Here is a 23,623-nt window from a genome sequence, read left to right as displayed (position 1 = left end):
CTGTGCCTATGCAATGAAGCATGGTTCCTGAAACTCATGTGAGAATCCCTGGTTGCCAATATCCCAGGTATACTATTATACACTGATAGTTAGGAGTATAACACAACTTACTTCACAGGGGAAAACTACTAGAAGTTCCACGTTGGGAACATTCCTAGACTTTGCTCTACATGCTCTTCCTTAGCTGATTTTAATCTATCCTTACCCTGCAATTACCATTAACCACAAGTTTAACATTGTTCTATATGGTTTATGTATCCTAACAGATTATCAAACCTAAGGGTGGTTTGGGGAGCTGCCTTTCAATGTATAGTTCATGTATGACATGAGGATAATCTCATGGGCATTATGCCTTCAGAGGTGACTTCAGAGGTGAGATGAGTAAGGCAGATCTGAAACACAAAAGACAGAAAGCAGGACTGTAAGAACTTTCTAGAGACAGGACAAGCTAGTTAGAGAGACTGACAACAGAGTTCTATAGGACATCAGTGTTCAGAATCTATATTTTACTGATGAGATGTCATGATTCTTTTTATCTATTTGCAGTTTGAGAAGATTTAAGTTTTAAATACCCTAGATAATCTAAATCTGAATCCTCCTAGATTTTTATAATAAGCTAAGTTACTATACTCATTACTTATACCTAGTTCATACATTATATAACCCTTGTGATAAACAACTATAAAGAACCAAACAAACTTGACAGCAGGGCATAGAGCAGTGATTCTCAACCTGTGTGTAGCAAGCCCTTTGGGGGCTGGTAGAAAAACAAAACTTTCACGGGGGTCACCTAAGACCACCAGAAAATAGATATTGACATTACAATTCATAACAGTAACAACATTAATGTTATGAAGTAGCAATGAAATAATTTTATAGTTGGGGGTCACCAAAACATGAGGAACTGTATTAAAAGGTCACAGGTTAGGAAGGTTGAGAACCACTGGCATACATCTGTAATCTCAGCAGTGAGGAGGCTGAGAAAGGACTACCATGAGTTTAAAGTGAGAGAGACGGACACACAGACAGAGAAAGACAGGGCTCGGGTTGGGGGGAGAACAGCTGACTGAGATTGAGACTGATTACTGGGTCTTATCATAGTTGTGCTTCAGCTTTGATTAGGCATTTCACCTCTCAGGGAACCAATTTCTCAAGTAAATGAAGTTGTTATCCACTGAATGGTAAGATCTACTCAAACACCAGCATTTCAACATCAAACTTGATTTGCAAGTTTTAATTCTTTCTTAATTTAATTTATATTAAATGTGCAGTAATATGTCTGCCTTACAGTCTGACACAATGAAAGTTTTTCACTTGAATCAAACTTAATTTTTCTTTATGAATTTGGTAAAATGTTTTGATAAAGATGGAATTAAATTAGCTGAGGCTGAAGGATTAAGATTCAATGTCTAGACACAAAACAGAAAAAAAAGTTCAATCATTAAGATTACATATCAAACTTCTTTGCCCTTCACTGAACCTTGAAAAATCTGACAATAAGAGTATGTAGTGTTGGAGACACTTTACTGTACTTAACACTATAACAGGAAGACAAACTTTAAGCACATGAAATTACACTGTTCAAAATTCCCTACTGTTCTGTAGAAAATAACAAAAACAAAAATCGAGGGCTTGGGATATAGCTCAATAACAGAGTTTTGCCTAGCATGGAACGGGTCATGGATTTCTTGGCAGAGAGGGAGGGAAACAGGGAGATCCAAGAGATAAATATGCAGATAAATGAGGGGACTAGCAATGGCTTGGCATAAGGATGGTGGCAGTGGAAATGTTAGAAATGGTTTAATTTAAACAAACATGCTGAGTTTAGAGAGTATGTGAAACAGAAAAACAAAGAATCATTTTGTTGGTAAGGTGGATGTTGTTTTTAGTCAGTAGTGGAAAAAAATTAGGCATGGGAAAAATTAAGTTTCCCCAAGATTCTTCATGATCTTAAAGACAGGTAAAGCAGAGCATGGTGTTTTACACTTGCACTTGCAGCCTCAGGAGCCAGAGGCAGGAGGATTACTATTGATTTTAATGTCAGCTTGCTCCACCTATACATAGTGTAGCCCTGTCTCAAAAGGAGGAAGACAAACAAAAAGACCAAAATGCAGGTAAGACTCTCCAGAGCTCCAGTACCTGCCAGGTGAGAGGCAGTGAGACAGCTCAGTGGGTAAATTGCTTGCCAAACAAACTGTAAATAGAGGAGCATGAAAGTTCAAGAATAAAGTGGAAGGCAACTAATCTTACCTGTCTTTATTTCAGTTAAATTATTAATATTATTGTTGTTGTTGTGTGAGGTGTGTAGGGGTACTCATGCCATAGCACCTTAAGAATTGGTTCTCTCCACCACATAGGTACCAGGGATCCAACTCAGGTTGTCAGGCTTGGTGACAAGCTCCTTTACCCATTACGCTTTCTTACTAGCTCATATTTTTTTTTAAAGATTTTATTTATATGAGTATACTATAGGTATCTTCAGACACACCAGAAGAGGGCATCAGATTCATTACAGATGGTTGTAAGTCACCATGTGGTTGCTGGGATTTGAACTCAGGGCCTCTGGAAGAGCAGTCAGTGCTCTTAACCACTGAGCCATCTCTCCAGCCCCCTATTTTTAAAATTTAAAATTCAAAATGTTTTGTACAAGTATACTAACGAGGAGTATACTAAGTCATGACAAAAAGCATGGCATACTGTAACCTAATTATCACTAATCATTGTTCCACTCTCAACATTCTAAACATCCAGGACACTCAGCCACAACAACCATCTGTGTCTATAGGGATCTACTATATATGAGCTGGGGGAAGCTCAAGGAAGAGAAGACCCACTCACAGAAAGAAGCTTCTTCTGAAAGGCAACATGCTAACCACAAAGTTTGCAATCTAACTTGGTTTCCCAACAGAAGTTCTTGATGGAGATAATTACTGAACTTTGTACTACTTTTCTGTTCATTCATTTGACATGAATCATTAAATATACTTTGGCATTACCAAAATTTCAACATGACAAATAACAGTAAATCTTTTGTGTTAAATATTACAAAACATGCCTCCATTTCCAAAATGGCTTAAAAGAGTAGAAAAATTAAAACTGAGAAATACAACTAAGAATTACAAAAAACAGTAATAATAAAAACTGAGTTAGGGGGGTTGGGATTTAGCTCAGTGGTGAGCGCTTAGGAAGCGCAGGCCCTGGGTTGGGTCCCCAGCTCCAAAAAAGAACCAAAAAAAAAAAAAAAAAAAAAACTGAGTTAGGCTGGGAACGTGGCTTAGTTGATAAGAGTGCTTACCTAGCATGCATGAAGAATATGATGTATAGATATATGTGTATGTGTGTATATGTGTGTGCGTGCATGTGTGTGTCCAATCATTAAAATAAGCATTGATGTGCTGTAAACACTAAGAAGTTCAAGCCCATGAAAAGATGCTGAGCAACACTAGTCAGAAGGGAGATACAAACCTACAACCAGTCACATGTCAAATCTACTTGATAGCTATATGGAAACTATAATGGAAAATATGAAGTAGTAGCAAATATATGCAGAAACTCTCATATTTTGCTGGTAAGGGATGCAAAATGGGGCAGCCATTCTAAAAAACACTTTTGTGTGCTTCCTTCAAAATGTAAACATAATTATTGTTTGCGCTATCAATTCTACTCCTAATCAAAAGCACCAAAAACAGATTTAATTTACACATCAATCTGTTTAAAGGACACTGTGGGGTCCAAACTGTGCAATCTTGGTATAAACACTATTATTTACAATAGCCAACAGGTGGAAATAACCATGTATCCATCAATGCATGGATATACAAAATGTGGCATATGCACAGAACAGAATATCATCTAGTCATAAAAAGTAATGAAGAATATTGTAACATGGATGATCCTTAAGGGCATTATACTAAGTGAAATAAACCAAACAAAAGGAACAAATGCAGTCTATTTCCATGCAGGAAATATCTGGAATAAGAAGATAGGGAGACAGAAAGTTGAATAATGGTTATTAAGGAATATAGGAGGTAGGAGCATGGATAGTTACTACTTAATGGGCAGTCTCATTTTGCAGTAGTTTTTCTAAACAGACAGTGGTGTAGACAACATTATAACATGACACTAAACTATAAATGAGCAAATGTTCATGTGTGGGGGGGGGGGGAAGGACAGGCAGACAGACTGACTGAATGTCAATAGCAGAGTTCTCATCTAGTAGGTGCAAGGCCCTGGGTTAAAGTCCCAGTATCATGTACCCACCGAGTCTAGAGTTACATGCTTTTAATCCTAGCTCTCAGGAGGCTGAGGCAGGAGGATCAAGAGTTCAAAGCCAAGGCCAGTTTGATCTACAAAACTAGACTGTTACTCAAAACAGACACAATCTTTTTGAGTGATGAAAATATGGTCTGTCTCTTCCTTCTTCCCTCCCTCCTTTTTGCTGACAGCATCCTTGTGTAGCTCAGGTTGCCCCAGACTCACTATACCAAGTAGCAAAGGATAACCATAAACTCCTGATCTTCTTACCTCTTATCTATTGAGCACTATGACTGCAGGTGTAAGCCATCAAGCTTGATCAAAGAACTCCACAAATGCTAGGCATAACTCTAGCAATGGAGCCATATCCCTAGTCCCACATTCTCTGTCCTAACTGCTGTTGTGCAGTTCTGTGACTGCTGTTTTCCATCATCAACAGAAGTGCTCAGTTTGGGTGCACAGATGTCTAGATAAATAGATTTATGGATTTTCATATGTAAAACATACCTCAGTAACTATGAGTGAAGCAAAAAAAAACCCAACACGGTTGGGGATTTGGCTCAGTGGTAGAGCGCTTGCCTAGCAAACCATAAGGCCCTGTTCGTCCCCAGCTCAAAAAAAAAAAGAAAAAAAAAAACACACACACACACACACACACACACACACCACAAAACCAAAAAAACCAACTGCAGTTAGTAGGGTGTATGTAGTATTTCACACCTATAATCCTTACATTTACAAGGCTGGGGGCAGAAATGCCGTAAGTTTAAGGCCAACCCTAGGCTACAGAGTGAGAACATGTACAAAATCTAGTCTGAAAACTCATCTAGCATGCAAAAGGAGGAAGGGAAGAGGTCTATTCCGACCAAAGAGGGTCATTCCCTCATTTGACTGAGGGTCAGTCAAATATGGGATACACACATGTAATTTCAGCATTCAGAGACTAAGGCAGAAGGATTGGAAGGCACTCAAGTCTACTCTAGGTTGACAGTGAGAATCTGTCTCCCACTCCAGAAAGAAAGAAAGAGAGAGAGAGAGAGAGAGAGAGAGAGAGAGAGAGAGAGAGAGAGAGAGAGGGAGAGAAAGAGAGAAAGAAAGAAAGAGAGAAAAGAGAAAAGAAAAGAAAAGACAAGACAGAACAGAACAGAACAGAACAGAACAGAACAGAACAGAAAAGAAAGTACAACACTATATATTCCCTGGAGCTAAAAAGCATCCTTTTCTCACTTAGCACTGTAGTCTAAAACTGATTTATACATTAAACTATGAAGTGTTTGTTAGAACAGTCATACATTCTACTATGAACACAGATAAAGTGGCCTAATAAATAAACCAATGCAGTTACAGTTACTCACGGCACTGTAATTTTGTTTCTAAGAATAGTTAGATCTCTGTAAGAGCTTATCTTGTGGGAAGAGCATACATGTTTACTTATTCTCCCAAACTGAAAATAGAACATTTGAAAAGTATTTTCCTGATTTCTAAGTAGACTGAATTTTTTGAAACAAAAACAAAATCAGTCTTGTGTCATTCCCTCCTCAGCAGAAGGCACTACCAGCGCTGAGCTCCACTTGAGAGTCTCCTCTCATTCATTTCCTCTCACCTGGAAAGAAGATTGTGGTTTTGCTTTATTTTCTCATTACACAGTGGAACTTTAATAATGATTTCTTAGATACATGTAGTAGCATATAATGTAACTCCAACATTCATGAAGCTAAGACAGTAGAATTACTCTAAGTTCAAGCCCAGCACAGGCTATAATTTTGAGACCCTGTCTCAAAATGGGAGGGAAGAAGAAAGGGAAGGAAAGAACCAGCTGTGCACACCTGTAATGCCAGTACTTGGGGAGTAGAAGCAGGAAGATTAAGAGTTCAAGGCCACATAGCAAATTCAAGGCCAACCTGCACTCTGTGACCCTATCTCAGAAAAATGTCATATGGATTATAATTGGTCTTTCCAGGTTGGACTATAAACTTGCTTATTCTTTAATACATACTCCAAAACTGTGCTACATGTTACATATGTAAATATTCAAACACCAATTTAAGAAACACAATGAAAAGAACACTGGACCAGTATTGCAGGACCTGGGTTCAAACAGTGCCTTTCTAGACACTATGCTAAATAAGTCATAAAATAATTATACCTCCTTTTCTTCTCCAAGAAAACAAGAATATTCACTATTTATCTGAATAATAAGGTCTTGAGGAATAACAGCATTATGTAAGCTATAATCAATGCATACATCAGGCTCTCATGTTGTGGTCTCAGTGAGTGGTTCTCCACCTTCCTAACACTGTAGCCCTAACACTGTTCCTCATGTAGTAATGACCCCCAACCAAAACATTTTTTGTTGCTATTTTATAATGTAATCTTGTTGCTATTATGAATAGCAATGTAAATATCTATCTAATGTTTTCTGATGTTTTAGGTGACCCTTGTAAAAGGGGGTCATGCAACCCTCAAAGGAGTTGCACCCCACAGGTTAAGAACCACTGGTCTAAGTTATCTACTTCTAATGTTTGTTTCTAACAAATCTCAACTATATCAAACGAAGTGAAATATTTGCTTTTTTCTATAGTGTAACTGTTAAGCTAGGTATACTGGTGCATGGCTGTAATCCCAGGTACTTAGGAGGCTGAAACAGGACAGCAAGTTAGTTCCAGGACAACCTGTATTGCATAGAAAGACTGGATCTCAATACTAAAGCTAGATGTGGTGCTTCACGGCTATAATGGAGTACTTGAAGGGCTGGGGCATGAAAACTACTATGAATTCAAAGCCAATCGGTCCTACATAGTAGGTTCTGGGCCAATCTGAGCTAAAGTATATGACTCAATTTCACAGTAAGACTTTCAGAAAGCATTACTGTTTAACAGTAAGGATGTTAATTAAATAGTATTTTAATATAGTCTCAAAGTTCAAAGATAAATACCTACAGCTAAGCCAACAAAAACTGCTTTCAAATCTATTTTAAAAGTGTTTTAAAATTCCATTTATTTTGTACCAAAATAGTTAAAAAGAAATCCAAGGTCAGTTATGGTGGTACCTGCCATCCTAACACTTGTTAGAACACAGGAAGAGCTAGACTTCAAGGTGGTCCTCACCTACAATCTGAGGTTAGCATAAGCTTCATGAGACTCTATCTACAAAAGCAAAAAAGAAACCCAGAAAGTTGTTCACAGTTGCATTTATTTCCCTTAACTGTTAAAATGTCTATGTGTACATCTTGTTCTTTTTTAATCTATCACATCAGAAAGAAGACATAGGCTAGGCATAGTGGCACATGCTTTTAACTTCAGCAGTCAGGAGATAGAAGGCAGATCTCTGAGTTTGAGGCATCTCAACCTTGAAAATTACAGACCAAAGCTACACAGTAAGATCCCAAATGAATAATGTCCCAACAATTTAAAACAAAAATCCTAGTGCCAGGGATGGTATAAGATACCCTTTAATCGATTTGTTGGATAAGGAAGTAGCCAAAGCTCCTCTTCCCCCTTAATAATAGGTTATTGCATTGCTTTTAGTTGCTAACCAGATCTTAGTAGTAAGACACTATCGCTGAAGACACAAAACATTTTTGATTGCAAGACATGCAAACATCAAGCTAGAACTGAGCTGGAAACTTCCTCCTTGCTGTCTATTTTTTATGATGTCAGAAGGCATTGTGCAGGTTACTACAAGAGAAATGTTATCAACACCCTTACTCTGCTATGAATCCTGTGAGCTACAATACCAATCTTTTGGCCGAGACGTGCCCACTGATGCAATAGTTGCATGGCTGTTGTTTTAGTTAGGGTTACTATTGCTGTAATGAAACACACGAACAATAAAGCAAACAGGGGGTGGGGGGCTTATTTTGTTTATGCTTCCAGTCACTGTTCATCATTGAAGGAAGGCAGGGCAAGAACTCAAACAGGGCAGGAACCTGGAGGCAGGAGCAGATGGAGAGGGCACTGATTACTGTCTTGCTCCCCATAGCTTGCTCAGCCTGCTTTATTGATGCAAATTAGCCAGCACAGCTGTTATGGGGACAACCAACTGCTTCTAATTGGATTTGAGGACCACTCCATAGGAATTCATGCCTGTACTTGTACTGTAAATGGATGGAAGAGAGGTTACTACAAGCCCAAGGAGAGGAACCTATTATTGTTGTTTTGCTAAGTGGACAGAGTACTGAACTGCTCCTAGATATTTATGTTGTAGTGCTATTCTCAGTGTAGGTCAAGGAAGCTTCTGTTTACAATGGATATAACTTAATGCAGAGCTGTATGACTAGTCAATGTGTTGAAAACAACTGACTGCTGAGGGCTCAGCCTAGGACAGGACATCAGTTCCATCCCTCCTAAGTTCAGGTAATACTGAGAAAGGCTGAAAGATTTTAAGAGCCAGAATATGGGAAGGAATACTGTAAAACAATCTTCAGGGCGTGACATGGCCATGTATCCATTACTCACAGAAGCATGGCACAAGACCTGCATAAGACTGGGCCCATTAACATTCTATCATGGTTTTGGAAGGGACCCATAAACCTACCCCACTCTCAAGGAGTTATATTCCTCAGTGGTACCATCCCTGGCTAGCCACCTTTACTTAAGTAAATAACCACCCATCCATGCTCAGGCAGACAACCTTAATTAAAATTTCCACAAAAAGGAAAAGTGAAGACATGAAAGTTGTTGGGAGGAAGAAGAGGTTCACTGGGAAGGGAAGAGATAAAAGAGGATTAATGGGTGAGGGTGGAAATATCATAATATATATGAAATTAAATTTTAAATAAAGAAATAATATTGCAAAAAAGATTCAAGGTATACAGAAATACACAAAATAAAGATATAAAAACTGACTTCATGGCTAAATGTGCTGGTGCATGCCTTTAATCTCAGCACTTAGAGATAGAGACAGGTAGTTCTCTGTGAGTTCCAGACCAGCCTAATATGTGTAGTGGGTTCTAGGATAACCAGAGGGACCCTGTCTCAAAACAGCAACAAAAGCAAGCAAGCAAACAAACAAAATTGTGACTCCCACATAAGCAAGGAAAACAAAGTTTTTTTTTTTTTTAGCTTCAACCATAGTTCTACGAATGTGAAAAACCCCTATTGAGAGCTGAATTCCCAGGTGTGAATATGATTCCTACTAAAAGAATATTGTATATAAATACTATCAAAAACTAGAGTACATACCATACCTGAGTACAAATACATACCAGAACTGTTAGGCATTTTTCTCAATTACCTTACCAATTGCAGGTAATGGAAGAGAGCTTAGGATCTGATCACTTTTACCCATGTTGCCCTTGTTAATAGAAAGAACTCATTCTGTAAGCCTCATTTTGAGCATAATATTTCTCATCAGACCTGCTCATTTCTTCACCTCCCATCCCAGGAGATCACATCCTTCTTTGGAACTTTGAATCCATCACTGTTAGAATTTGCTAACCTGTCTTCCTAGATGGACTGAACAATTTCTTCTTTGCTTTCTTTCTCTCTTCTCCTTCCTCCCTCCCCAGTTTCTGGAGGTTGGTTTGTAGCCCAACTCAGTTACAAGTATCAAATGAAACCACCAAACCAAAGTGGATATGGCTCAGTGGTAGAGTGCTTGCTTAGGCCCTAGGTTCAATCTCTAGTACTGGGAGGGCAGGATGTGTATGTCCAGATTAAACAAATCACCAAATTGTGTAAATGAAGTACACTAACACACCTTTAAGCATTTGCCTGTCTCAAATTTGTTTTGAAAATATGATCAATTAGTAAAACAGATTAAGTTGTCTTACCAAAGCAAGATAGTCACAATTTCATTCCGTAGCTCAGGCTGATCTCTACAGGTATGTTGTTAAGGCATTTTAAGAAAGTGCTTTGCATCTCTCCTGATCTGAAGGGTTGATGTGATGCTGTGATGCAAACTCTGAGCTCTTAGAAATCAGACTGAATGTGCCTAATTTATTACATTCCAAACAATATGCTGGATTTACTCCTGGGCACAGCAATGTACACAGAAAGATAAAACTGAATGGAAAATTTGGAGCTCTAAACAGATGCAAACAAAGACTCATACACTTGCACAGCTAATTACAGAAAGTTAGTTGTTTCTAAAATCCTGAAGGCAAACCCACCAACCGTTATGCTCCAGAAAACTGAAAGAGATTGAGACCATTGAAGTATAATGTTTGCAAGTTAAACTGCAGGCAACAAGTACACAAATCATAACACAACTTTCCTTACTTTATCATTATTACTTTCAGAGACAGTGTCTCACCACATAGCCTAGGCTGGCCTTAAATTTGACTCCCTCTACCATAGCTCTACAATGCAGACAAGAACAGCAATTACAGGGTACACCACCAAGCCCAAAACAACAGAGGTCTTCACAAGGCAACCTGCTTTTGAATCTGAATTTAGCCAACACACGTGGGGATTTGTGGAAGCTCTGTATTTATTTTGTACCTACGTTAAAAATCACTTTGGAACGAAGTTTGAGTTAACAAATATCTTTGTATCAGTTACAATGCTTCTCAGTACTCAAAACACTGAATGCCGACCATGCAGACAGCTTCAAAAACTTGAAAATTTCAACCAAGGCACTTCAGCGTGGTCTTTAACCTTGAATGACCACACCAATTCCATAATGACAGCAGAGCTGAGTAACAGTTTCTTGTGGAGAATGAACCATCATCAAAGAGGCAAGAGTACAAAGTCTTCCCTGGAACCAGTGTTCCAGGACCTCTGTGCAACCTCCATTCCCCAATGTTACTTCACCAACCCCTAAAGAATATAGCCTTTTATTTCCTGACCTGGTGGCTTGTGATGTTCCACACTCAGTAAGTTTTTCCCAAGGCAGTTTTCCTCCTGACACCTACCTGGTAAGATTTGGGAATACTTCTTAAGTAATCTTGTTCAAACAGGGATGCTTCCTTCGTGTCACTCAATTCAAAACACCCACTGGCTAAAATAAAAATATAATAATTAGAACTTCACCTTCTATCAGGACAACACAAACAATACCGTATACGCTCCCCTCCTCTTCAATTATTTCTTGTTCCTCAGTCACTCAGGAAGAGTTAAATATTTACTCTAATGCCCTAGCAAAAAGATGATACGCTACAATATACACAGATATTATTGCCTTCCCAAAGCAAGTAGATCCTGGACTTTTGTTTTAAGGTAACGAGGTGATGGGTCTCAGGAGAAGAAAAAGAACTATCCGCGGCTCCAAAAGCCGAGCTGGGAGAAGAGGAGGAAGAGGCCATAGCAGAAGTTCAACAGCAACTCTCCAGAACAGGCGGGACCGGAGGCTGGGACCGCCGCCGCGGCTCCCTCACTGTCCCGAGGGACCGTGGGGTGGCTTCCCCTCCCCCCGAGGGACAGCAGCGTCCGACGGCCCGCGACAAAGGGGCCTGGCGCGGGGCGCTGACGACCGCCGGGTAGGGGACGGGGCCCTGAGGAACGAGTCAGAGAGGATGGAGTGACCCAGGGGCAAGACGGCCGCGGTCCCTCCCCTCTGAGTCCCTCAGCGGCCGCGCAGCGCCAGGCCTCGCTTCGCACGCACCGGCAGCCTCTTACCTCACGCTACGGGAGCCCCAGTCTCCACCGCAACCCAAGCCTTCGCGCCCTCAAAGGTCCGAGCCATGTTTTTCTCCCGCCTCAGCTGGCTCAGCCGGCCGCTGAGGAGAGCTTCGACTGACTCCGCGGCCAGCCGAGCACTGTACGTCACTTCCGATGGTACAAGCACCGCCCCCGTGCTTGGGCGCCTTACGATTGGCTGACACGGATGGCCTACCTGAGGTGGTGGGCTGGGCGAGGGTGGGGCCTGTGAGGCAGCTGCTGGGAGGTTGCGGGCTGGAGAGCTTGCCCGAGGGAATGGGTGTCTAGGCGCCGCCAGGGGCCTCTCGGGGAGGCTACCTCAGGACCCCTCCTGGTCTGCCTCGGGCTCTGAAGCGCCCTTTGTTCCCGGACCCTTTCCCTGAACCGCGCACCACCGACCTCTGACCTGCAGTTTCCTGGGTTGAGATCTTGGCCCCAGGCCGCTCGGAGATTAACTTGGATTGGAAGACAGAAAACAGTCACGACTAAATCTTTCATTTCCTCCAGCATTTAGCGAAATCTCGCGGACGTTCAGGTGCTTCGAACTTTGTAATTAGCTCGTTATGTGGATCCTGTAAAGGGCTGGATGCGTGCGGCGTTCTCACCTCAGTGTTTGCTGACAGCCTTGCCGCGGCCAGGTGAGGAAGGTTATCCTGATAATAACAGCGCTTGGCCAGACATCACACCCAGGCCCCATAGTAATCATACCTTTCTCATGAGCACGGACTGGAATTGTGCTTGTAAAGAATTTAGCGCTCTATTGTCTAATTCAAAACTGTGAAGCAGATAGGAAAATTATTCCCGTTTTACTGATTGCAAAAGAGGACTGTCCGTAACTGTCGGAAGAGAGGAATGGTAAATTGGCAGTCTACTTGGGTTTTGGAATTTAGAAGTGTATTCCCAGCATTTCCCCCCTTTCCTTTAGCAAGGGAAGAGAGACCTGATACTTTCGTTTAAATAAACACTCATGCACTACCAGAGACTGGATGAAGTTCTACTTTAAGGGAAAGCGGGCAGGGACGGAAGGAAAGGGAGAGGCTAAGACAGATTACTAAAACTCAGCAGTTCAGGACCTGTCTCAAAAAAGAAAAAGAAAAAAATCTAGCTCAGTGGTAATGCACCTACTAGCATGTGTGAGGTGTAGGCTCAGTCTTAAGCACTAGCTAAACAAAACAAAAAGCTATTCTAGGGAGAAGTCTAGGAGCAACTTCTGGCTGTACCACCTTCCCAGCCCCTAGCTGTCCACCAACCTCACCTTCCTCTGTACATTGGCACTTCAAGCAAGCTTACACACCCCAAAAGAATGTTCCTTAGGAATCTGCTCAGCTCTACAGCATTGTTCTGCTTTATCTTCCGATCAAAGGAGGAATTTATACACTTGGCAGCTCTTCCTCAATATTTAAAAGGGTGAGGAAAAGGAATTCTCTCAGGACTGGCTTCCTACCTTCTGCTGGAGAACAGAGTGTGCCTTTAGAAAAGAAAACACGGGTTGGGGATTTAGCTCAGTGGTAGAGCACTTGCCTAGCAAGCGCAAGACCTGGGTTTGGTCCTCAGCTCCGGGAGAGGGCTGAGGAAGAGAAGCTAGAAAAGAAAACACTGAGTCTTATGGGAAGATAAATTCATATATTCTCTCTCTCTCTCTCTCTCTCTCTCTCTCTCTCTCTCTCTCTCTCTCTCTCTCTCTCTCTCTCTTCTCATCTATCTGAGGGAGAAAGGGAGGTATCTTCTTTTGTTTCCTGGTTAGCTGATGCCCACCCTGGTTTGAGTCAAACAAATCCTTATTGAAATTCTGACTTTCTCATTTATTTTGACTTTTGTATGGTCCCACTGGTAGACTCTGATCACCTAGTAAGTGCCAGTAGACTGAAAAGTTAAAAGACTTAGGTATCTTCCAAAAAAGACAGCACTGCAAATTGCTAGGTGTCAAGAAGCTGAGTTAGTAGCCCTCTCTTAACTTTCCTCCTCTGTCTGGCAATGGCACCTGCTGTTAAACAATGTGAACACAGACTTGTGAAAGAAAGTGCACCGCATGCTGCTGTCAGTGGAAACCATAGCTAACACCTACTTCCTCCCACTGGCTTCAGTTTCAAGACTTGAAAGGAAAAAGGAAAAAAAAATTGAGGGGGTTACATTACATTTTAAACTGCTCCAACCTTAACTTCCCACAGAAAACTTCAGGGCACAGCCAATAAATACCACCAAACTTCTTCCAGTACCAAGTGAGAAATGGGAACCCTTTCTCTTTTACTATATATGAAAAGAATGGCTGACATTTATTGAGCATTTCCTGAAACCAGACCCTGTTCTTCATGCTTTATATTACCTTACTGAATCCCACCTACAACCTGGATAAAAAGGAACCATTATGTCTTTGACTTATAGTTGAGCACTTTGAGGACCAGAGAGAAAAGCAATTTGCCAAAAGCCACAAAGCTATAAATAATAGAGTCCAAACCCAGATCTTACCACATAGTCCAACCTCTTTAACCCTCTCACTGCCCTTAAATTTTAACCAGAGAGCTTTAAAAGGTCATCAATAGCTAGGCATGGATGTGCACACCTAGAAGTCCAGCACTCAGCAGACAGAGGCAAATAGATCACCAAGTTGGAAGCCCATTTGTATGTATATTGAGTTTCTGAGCAGCACTATGACCCATCTATAATCTCAGTACTTGGGAAGTAGAGGATAGAGTTGAATAACTAGGCTACCTAGTGAGACTCTTGTCTCCAAAAATAGATGTACCTCAGTGGCACATCACTTGCCTCATATATATAAGACTCAGCTTCCAATCCTAGCTCTATTTTTTTTTTAAAGTTATGTCTAGACTTCTTAGAAATCATCAACTATGGCAAATAACATTGACACGGATAAAGCGACACTCAGAATAGTGCATTCGTAAACAATAAAAGGATATGAAGTTTGTGAAAGGAATAAATGTTTGCCTTGATCCAAAAAGGGGAGTGGGCGTTGAGGGAACATAGGGAGAGTATGCTGAGCCCTGACCTTCTGTACAGTGTGCCGACCACAACTCTATGCCGAGGATCCACTGGGCAACAAGAAAGACTATTTCTCTGTCCTCTGAGTTTGGAGTACATGGGAGACAAGCACTAAATATTCAATTAAGTGATCATTTTCTCTCAACTGTGATAAGCAGTATGAGGGAAACTGACAGTGCTCTTTGATTTAGAATGGAAAGCAGGAAGGCCCTCTCTAGGAAATGTCATTGAGTAGAAATTAAGGAGGTCAGGCATGCTGGCACACATCTGTAATCCTAGCCCTTAGAAGACAGAGGCAGGAGAATTAGAAGCTCCATGCCAGCCTTGGCTACTTGTCAAGGCCAACCTGAGTTACATGATACATGCTCTCATATTTTTGGTAGTGAACCTGGCCTTTAACAGCTGGGCCATCTCTCTAGCCTAAGACCTTCTTAAAAGGTGGGAGGGAAGAGAAAGAAATGGAAGGACAAAGAGAAGCCTACACAGAGGGAACTGTGTGCAAAGAGACAGGGAACAAGGTTCAGTAGAGGAACTGAAAGGCCAATGTCATTGTTACAGTGGGAATAAGAGGGAAGTGACTCTTGTTTCCGTAATGAGTCGAACAAGCATCTCATGCTGGGTCTTAGAGATAGTGTTAAAAATTTAGGTCTTGCCAAATGATAGTACACACCTGCAATGTCAGCACTTGGGAAGTAGAGGCAGAAGGCTCAAAAGTTTAAGGCAGGCCTGTCTCATATAAGAAGACTTTGTCTCAAAAGCCAAACAAACAATCCTCCCCCATCCCACCTCACCCCTGCCAAACAGATTGGAGACTGGAGAGGTGACTCAGTGGTTAAGAGTGTGCAGTACTCTTCTAGAGGACTTGACGTCAGTTCTCAGTACCCATGCTAGACGGCTCACCATTGCCTGGAACTCAAGGAGGTCTGATACCTTTGGCCTCTTTGGGTGCCTACACACACTTAGCACAGACTCATGCAGAAACAAAGCACCATGTAATTTACAACTTTTTAAAATTAAATGAAATTTAGGAAAAAAAAATAGCTGGGTGTGGTGGTACATGCCTTTGATCTCAACACTCGGTGTCTTACTTAGGGGTTCTATTGCTGTGAGGAGACACCATGACCACAGTAACTCATAAAGGAAATCATTTCACTGGGGCTGGCTTACAGTTTTAACGGTTTAGTCTATTATCATGGTGGTAAACATGGCAGTGTACAGGCAGACACAGCGCTAGAGAAAGAGCCGAGCATTCTACATCCTGACCTGCGTGCAGCAGCAGGAAGAATGTGTGCCACACTGAGCATAACTTAAGCATATAAGACCTCAAAGCCTGCCCCTACAGTAATATACTTCCTCTAACAAGGCCACAAACACATGAGTCTATGGGGTCCATACCTATTCAAACCACCATACTAAGGAAATAAAGGCAGATGGTTCTCAGGACTTTTACAGTAGCCTGGTCTACATAGTGAGTTACCAGCCTGCATAGTAACACCCTGTGGATCTCAAGCTCTCAAATGGTCAGGGTTGTACTTTTTTGAAGATTCCATGGAGTGGTGGGAAAATGCCGTAAATGGGGCTGGAGAGGATTCAAGTAGCCTACTTTGGAAATTAGAACAAATGTCTGTGCCTTGGACTTGCATATGACACAGTAAATACTATGCTGACTAAGCCAGGGTTCCTGTTTTAGGAGACAGTCCAGCTGAGGAGAATGACTTAGATAGGTAGCGTGGAATGATCATTTGTAGAGATCTGTCCAAATAACTCTGGAAGCTCAAGAGAGATACACAGGGAAGGTGGAAGTTTGTTAGTTATCTGTGGCCTCCATGTTTATTGATATCTGATACCCTAACAAAGCTCCTTAAGGGAACATACCTTTCATATTCGTACTTCCTTTGGACCAGGAATTTAAGCATTGCTCAGATTGGCCCTTCAGTTATCAGTCTCAGTTTCATCATTTAATGGCTTAATGGGCGTGGGAGAGGTGGGGACCGTGTCAAAGGATTCTTCATGAGGCAATGAGAAGGCACTTGCACAGTGCTGGCTTCCCTGGGATCACTGCAAGTTCAAGGTCTCTGGACTCTTCAAACAAGTTCTAGAAAAGTCAGGGATACATATCAACATTTTGTCTCAAAAACAACGGTGTGAGAGAACAAGACTGATGTGAGGGCCAGTATTTTGGTGGCACCCTGTCACTTCTCCTAGAGTGTGTTCCTTATGAGTGGATAAGTATGGCCCATATTCAGTGGAAGGAGAACACACAAAGGTGGGAAAATCTGGAGGGCGTTGTGTACTGACCACTGGGATTCAACAAGTGTTTGTAACCACTGAGCCATAGCGCCAACTTCTTTCAAAGACAACAGTTTATCTTGACCTCTTTACAAAGGTCCTATTCACAAATAAACATGCATTCTAAGACCTTTAAGTGTTAGAAGTGTGTACATGAATCTATAAGGGACATGCTTCAACTCAAAGTGTGCAGCATGCACAGTGAAAATAACCTGTAACGGTAAATCTTGTCTACTTGACTAGGTCAGGAATCGACTAAGAGAAACCAATGGGCGTATCTATAATGGGCTTTCTCCTTTTTGTTTCCCCTTTAAAGATTTTTATCTGTGTTTTGCCTCCATGTCTGTTTACCACCTGTGTGCTGCCTACAGGGATCAGAAGAGGGTGTCAGGTTCCCCTGGAACTGGAGTTTGGGATGGTCATGAGTTGCCCTGTGGTGCTGGGAATAGAACCCAGCCCTCTGCAAGAGCAATAAGTGCTCTTAATTACTGAGCCTTCTCTCCAGGCCCTGAAAGAGACTTTATTAGGTTATTTAAAGTGAGAAGGCCCAGCTTAAATGTGGGCTGCACCATCTGACATCACCCAGATGAAGGGGTTCCTGGGGAAAGGGTTTTGCATTTTCACTGCTTGTTTTGTTGTTGCCTTCCTGATGTGCTGACAAGTTCATATGCCATTTGCATTGTGCTGCTGACTGAATATGCCCCACTGTTGCTGCCATGCCCCTCCTTTACAGACACCGGAACCCAGCTTCGTCAACCTTCCAGCACAAACTGAAGACCAGTAGCTTTTCGGAAATCCTCTTAGTCTTCAGCACTAGACAAGGACTTCGAAACAACCAGTGGTGTCAACTGAGTGCCCGAGCCTCTACAGTATGGTGTTGGACTGCCAACAACGTTTAAGCTAATCAAACAGATCACCTTTTATTTTAAAAGTTTTAGGAAACATTTTGATTGTGTGCGCGCGCGCACGTGTGTGTGTGTGTGTGTGTGTGTGTGTGTGTGTGTGTGTGTGTGTTTACCCAATACATATACAGTGCATGTGTAGAGGTCAAGGACAATGTGTGGATCCTGGAGCTCAATCTTAGGTTATCAAGCTTCATAGCAAGTAACCTTTTCTCAATGAACCAATTCATGGGCCCAAATCTCCCTTTTGCATATTTATATGTTATATAGAACACACCCACATGTATATACAATTTTATAAAATTCCACTCATCTTGATAACCCTTACTAATACTCAAATATCTATCAAAAGGGAAATGGATTGAATCATTCTATGAAATAAAATAATATGAAAAAATGGTAAAAGGATGTACTTAGACTGGGAGATGTCTTAGCAGGTAAAGGTGCTTGCAACCCATGCCTGAAGGCCTTGAGCTTGATCCCTAAGACCCATGTAAAGGAAGGAGAGAGATGAATTCAGAGTTGTTCTCTGACTTCACACCTGTGCAGTGGCATGTGACACACATAACACACAAATTTTTAAATTTTAAGGTGTGAGGGCTTGGTAATTGGGGCATGAAGTATATGTAGATTACAGTGGCCATGTTTGACTCCAAACTCAATGATCCAGAAAATAAAGATAAAACACAAACAGTCCAGGACTCCCCTGTGAAGAGAACTGATACAAAGTTGCAGTGGGATTTTTATCAGTCTGTCAAGGACTTGGGTCCAGGATATTGCAATAAAGTCTCACTGTTAAACTCAGCTGAGTTCAGTTACTGACTGAGGGCTAGGGCTGTGAGCTGTTGATAGAGAGCTTGCCTAGCATGCACAAAATCCTGGGGGTGGGGGAGGCCCCAGCACCCCATAAGCTAGACATGGGGGCACACACCTGGAATGCCAGCTCTTCTGTTGTTGTAAGTTTCGGTACCCTTGTGTCCACACTCAAATCAACACATCATACACACGCACCCAAAATAATAAATAACAAAAAAGCATAAAGAAAAACTGAGTTCTAGCTTTTACTAAAGGAACATGATCTACAGCTGCTGGAGCTAGGATGAGCAAGCAGGAGTCTAGAGGAAGTAACCTGGGCAATGAGTGGACCTGGACAGGAAAAGATACAAGCTGGTGTATCGGGCAGAGGGAAGACATTTGGAATTGCCTCCTTTTTTGCAAGAGGGTGGAGAGATGGCTCAGTGGTTAAGAGTAATTGTTCTTTCAGAGGACCCAGCTTTGATTCCCGGCACCAATATAATGGCTTACAACTGTCCAGAACTCTAGTTCTAGGGAATCTTCTGGCTGCTGATGACATTCATACATGCAGGCAAAACAATCACACATAAAATAAAATGAATAGTTATTTAAATATTTGTGAGGTCTTCCTCCTTTTCCTCTTCATCTTCCTCTTCATCTTCCTCCTCTTCCTCTTCCTCCTCTTCCTTCTCCACCTCCTTCTCCCTTTTCTGTGATTTGGTGGTACTGCTGGTCAAACCTAGAGCCTTAATCCTAGCACTTAAAAGGCTGAGGTAGGACTGCCATGAGTTCAAGGCCAGCCTGAGTGAAATGGTAAACCCGTCTTTCATTAATGACAAAAAAAATTTCCTGAGCCTTGTGTATGCTAAGCAAGTGTTCTTCTACCTCTGAGCTAGTTAAAGCTCTCAAAGTTTATAGACTTCTCCACATGGCTGTATTAATAGAATTTAACCCATATTATGGGTCCTAATTTTTAATGGCAAGATACCGTCACTGTGGTTCATTGTAATCTCTTCATTTATTGAAGACCTGATTCTGTTTCATTTAATCCTTAAAGACCTTCCATTTAAAAAAAAAATGAACAGGCATTTTGCTTGCATGTTTGTGGGTACACTACTTGTATGCCCTGTTTCCAGGTCAGAAGAGGGCATCAGTGTCCATAACTGGAGTTATAGTTGTGAGTCACCATGTAGGTGCCGGGAACTAAGCCCAGGACTTCTGGTAGAGCAGCCAGTGTTCTTACCTGCCAAACTATCTCTCTAGCCCCATTACTCCATCCTTAATGTTTTTGAATAATTTTACTATTACATTTCTCACCATCTAGCGAGTTCTGAGTGTTGAGCATTTTATATACAGATTTCATTCATTGTTTTTGAGACTGGGTGATGTAGCCCAGACTGGCCTTGCTGTCTTCATGTAGCCATGGATGACCTTGAATTTTTGAACTTTGCATCTTTATTTATAGATAGGGTTTCCTGTTTCCTGGGCCAGCTACAAACTCATTATGTGACCAAGGATGATCCTGAGCTCCTAATCTTCCCACCTCCACAACCCTAGTGCTGATTCTACATGTCCTACCATGCCCAGTTTTCATTTGGTACTGGGGTTCAAACCCAGAGCCTTATACGTTAGGCAAACACTACCAATTGAGCTACATCTCTAGCTCTTCTGACTCCAGCTCCCTAATGCTAGGATTACAGCAGGCCCCGTCAAGCATAAAGTTCCTGTCATTAGTACTGTTTCTCCCAGATATGATCATAACTTCTCTAAGAGTAGAAACCAAAGTTCAAAACTCTCTTTGCCTCTTGTGGCTCCCTAGTTCACCTTCTCCATCCAACTCCCCGCACATACATATACCATCCCGTTTTCTTCTGCATTTCAGCCAGGATGACCATGGAGGTCAGGGGACAGCTTGTGGAAGTTGCTTCTCTTCTTCCACCATTTGGGTCCTGGGGATCAATTCAGGATAGTTGAGTTTGTGGAGAGCACTCTTACCTGCTGAGCCATCTCACCGGCCTTCTTAGTTTCTCTCAAATTTTTGTTTTCATTTTTATTTATGTGTAAGTATAAGCCATGAGTGTGCAGGTGCAGTAAAGAATGTCAGATCCCCTGAAGCTAGAACCCCAGGTGTTTGTGAGCCGTTCCATGTGGGAGCTTGGAACAAAACTCTGGTCCTCTGCAAGAGCCTCAAGAGCCCTTAACTGCTGAACTATATTTCCAACACCACCCGAAACCCCTGACTTGACTTTACATGTGTTCTAGCTTCTATTCTTCCTCTGCTTCCTATTATGAAAAAACTCAAAAGAATCGCTTCTACCTGATGACCGCGTTCTCACCCTCATGGTCCTTATCCCCCTATATATCCTGAAATGTCTTTTATTAAGACTCCATCTTTCGAGAACACTCAGCAACTTTTCATTCTGTGACCTTTCTTCTGGAGAATTCTAGGATCCCAGGGTCACTTAGTTTTTCCTGCCCTTCCTATTCCTCACACACTGGCTAGTTAATTCTCTTTTGTTTTTTAGTACTAGGAATTGAACCGAAGCACATATGCTAGAGAAGTCAGCCAATGGGCTAGCCAAGCTCTCCTTTTTGAAATGTTAAAACAGTCTTTATATTCCCAGGGTGTCCTTGAACTCATGATTCTCAGTCTTTACTCTCTTGGGTAGCAGGGGTTATAGGCATTCACCACCATATCAAGACTGCCTCCCAGTGTCTTTTGTCAGCTCCTTCTTTATCACAACTTTGATGGTAGGTGGTGCTCTAGAGACTTAGATTGGAGGGGTTGGGGATTTAGCTCAGTGGTAGAGCGCTTGCCTAGGAAGCGCAAGGCCCTGGGTTCGGTCCCCAGCTCCGGGAAAAAAAAAAAAAAAGAGAGACTTAGATTGAACTCCTTTCCCCCCTGTTTTATATCTTCTAACTAGGCAAATTCATCAAGTCCTATCGTTTTAAGTACCACTCCTGGATCAATGATGCTCAAATCTGTATAACTAGTCCCAATATCTCTGAACTCTTTTACATAACTGTCTTTGTGTTTGCATTTGGCTGCTTGGCAACTCAGAAAAGGTGGGTATGGTGGTACATGACTGCAATCCCACACTCAGAAGAGTGAAGCACAAAGATCGCTGTGAGTTTGAGATTGCTGTGAGCTCGAAGCCCAGCTGGGCTACATGAGGTCTAGTCTCAAACACAATGATAACGAAAGAACTAACCAAGCAAAACCATAAGTCAAATCTCACCACTAGTTAAAACTCCCAGTAAAGTGAACATGGCAGCACCGAGGAAGAAGGATTGCTGTGAGTTTGAGGCCAGCCTGGGCTAGCTAGCATGACACAGTCTCAAACAAACAAACAAACAAACCAACAAACACACCATCCAGACTCTCCAGAAGCTCCCCACCCACTTGCAATAACCCTCCCCTTTTTTCCCAAAACTACATGCAAACACAGCAGGTTTACCTCTGCCCACAGTTTCCCAGCCAGAACGGCCTCCATTCCTGCTGTAATAGTACTAGTAAGTCCTTTGCCTGGAATGCCGGTCCCTTGAGTGTGGCTGGCTCCGGTTTTTATCCTTTAGATCTCTGCCGAAATGTCCCTTCCTGAGAACTGGCCTGACCACTGTGTCTGAAACAGCCATTGAGTACTGATCTGTGCAACACTGCTTTAATGCTCTGGGAAGCAGCGACTGCTTCCTCATACTTCCCTATTCTAGTTGTTTCTCTTTCTACATGGGAAAATAGACGCAATATCACTGATTCCTCAGTATTTAGAACACTGGCACAGAGCACAAGTTGATTGTAATGAAGTCTCACTCTCTAGTCAAGGATGGCCTGCAGCTTAACTCTATAACCCAGGGTCGCCTCAGAGTCTCAGCAATCCTGTCTCTGCCTCCCGAGTGCTGGAATTATAGGCAAGAGGAACCATCCTCAGTTTAAAAAAAAAAAAAGCTTACTGTTTGAATGAGTACATGAAATAAATTCTTCATGTTTGATACCCCCTCAGTCCTCGTCAGAAAGCCTTGTTTTGTGAGCCAGTGGTAAGAAGCATCTGCATTAGAATTGAAATATTAAAAAAAGAAAAACAGAGTTGAGGTACTACATGAAGCATAAAATAAAGTTGGAAAATGTCAGGTGTCTTTATGTGCTTTAGGAAAGGATATCAACTCTGTGTGCCATGAATGTGGTATACAGGGCCCAAGGCTACAACTATAAAACTTGGGGAGACTTCGGAGGAGAATGAACCAGGAAGACTATATGGAGGTAAGGACCTAGTATAAAATCCACTAAGCCATTGCCAAAGTTTAACTCTTCAGTGTCCCTCAAAAGTCTGTGTTGCAAAAGCTAGGGGAAGGTCTTCAAGTCCCCTTGAGGGGATAATGGGTCCCTTGTCCCTTTGTCTTCCCTTATTGAATAGAGTCCTGGAGCATCTTTGTTCCATGATGTGCTACAGACATAATATAGCCCTTGTCACCTTCCTCCTCCCCCTCCTCTCTTCCTCTTCCTCCTCCTCCTCCTCTTCTTCTTCTCCTTCTCCTTCTTCTCCTCCTTCTCCTCCTTCTCCTCCTTCTCCTCCTCCTCCTCCTCCTCCTTCTCCTCCTCTCTCCTCCTCCTCCTCCTCCTCCTTCTCCTCCTCCTCCTCCTCCTCCTCCTCCTCCTCCTCCTCCTCCTCCTCCCCCTCCTCTTCCTCTTCCTCTTCCTCTTCCTCTTCCTCTTCCTCTTCCTCTTCTTCTTCTTCTTCTTCTTTTTCTCTCCCTTCCCTTTTCTTTGAGATAAGGTCTCTCTATGTAGCCTTGGGTGTCCTGGATCTC

At 42.1% G+C, this 23,623-nt stretch overlaps 1 protein-coding gene across 2 annotated transcripts in view; it reads right to left on the bottom strand.

The window, feature by feature from the left end:
* Positions 1-11,959, bottom strand: part of Pik3c2a (phosphatidylinositol-4-phosphate 3-kinase catalytic subunit type 2 alpha) — a 106,632-nt gene extending 94,673 nt beyond the window's left edge. Inside the window, exons 1-2 of one of the 2 annotated variants that reach the window (XM_032892828.1) lie at positions 11,814-11,959; positions 11,111-11,196 (exon numbers count right to left, since the gene is read on the bottom strand). The gene's annotated coding sequence lies outside the window, so the exon portion shown is untranslated. The remainder of the gene's footprint in view (positions 1-11,110; positions 11,197-11,813) is intronic. The other variant, XM_032892829.1, reaches the window with a different exon arrangement.
* Positions 11,960-23,623: the final 11,664 nt, after the last annotated feature.

Source organism: Rattus rattus, chromosome 2 (genome assembly GCF_011064425.1).
Source record: "Rattus rattus isolate New Zealand chromosome 2, Rrattus_CSIRO_v1, whole genome shotgun sequence".
Classification (NCBI taxonomy): domain Eukaryota; kingdom Metazoa; phylum Chordata; class Mammalia; order Rodentia; family Muridae; genus Rattus; species Rattus rattus.
This window is presented reverse-complemented; position numbering and strand designations above follow the sequence as displayed.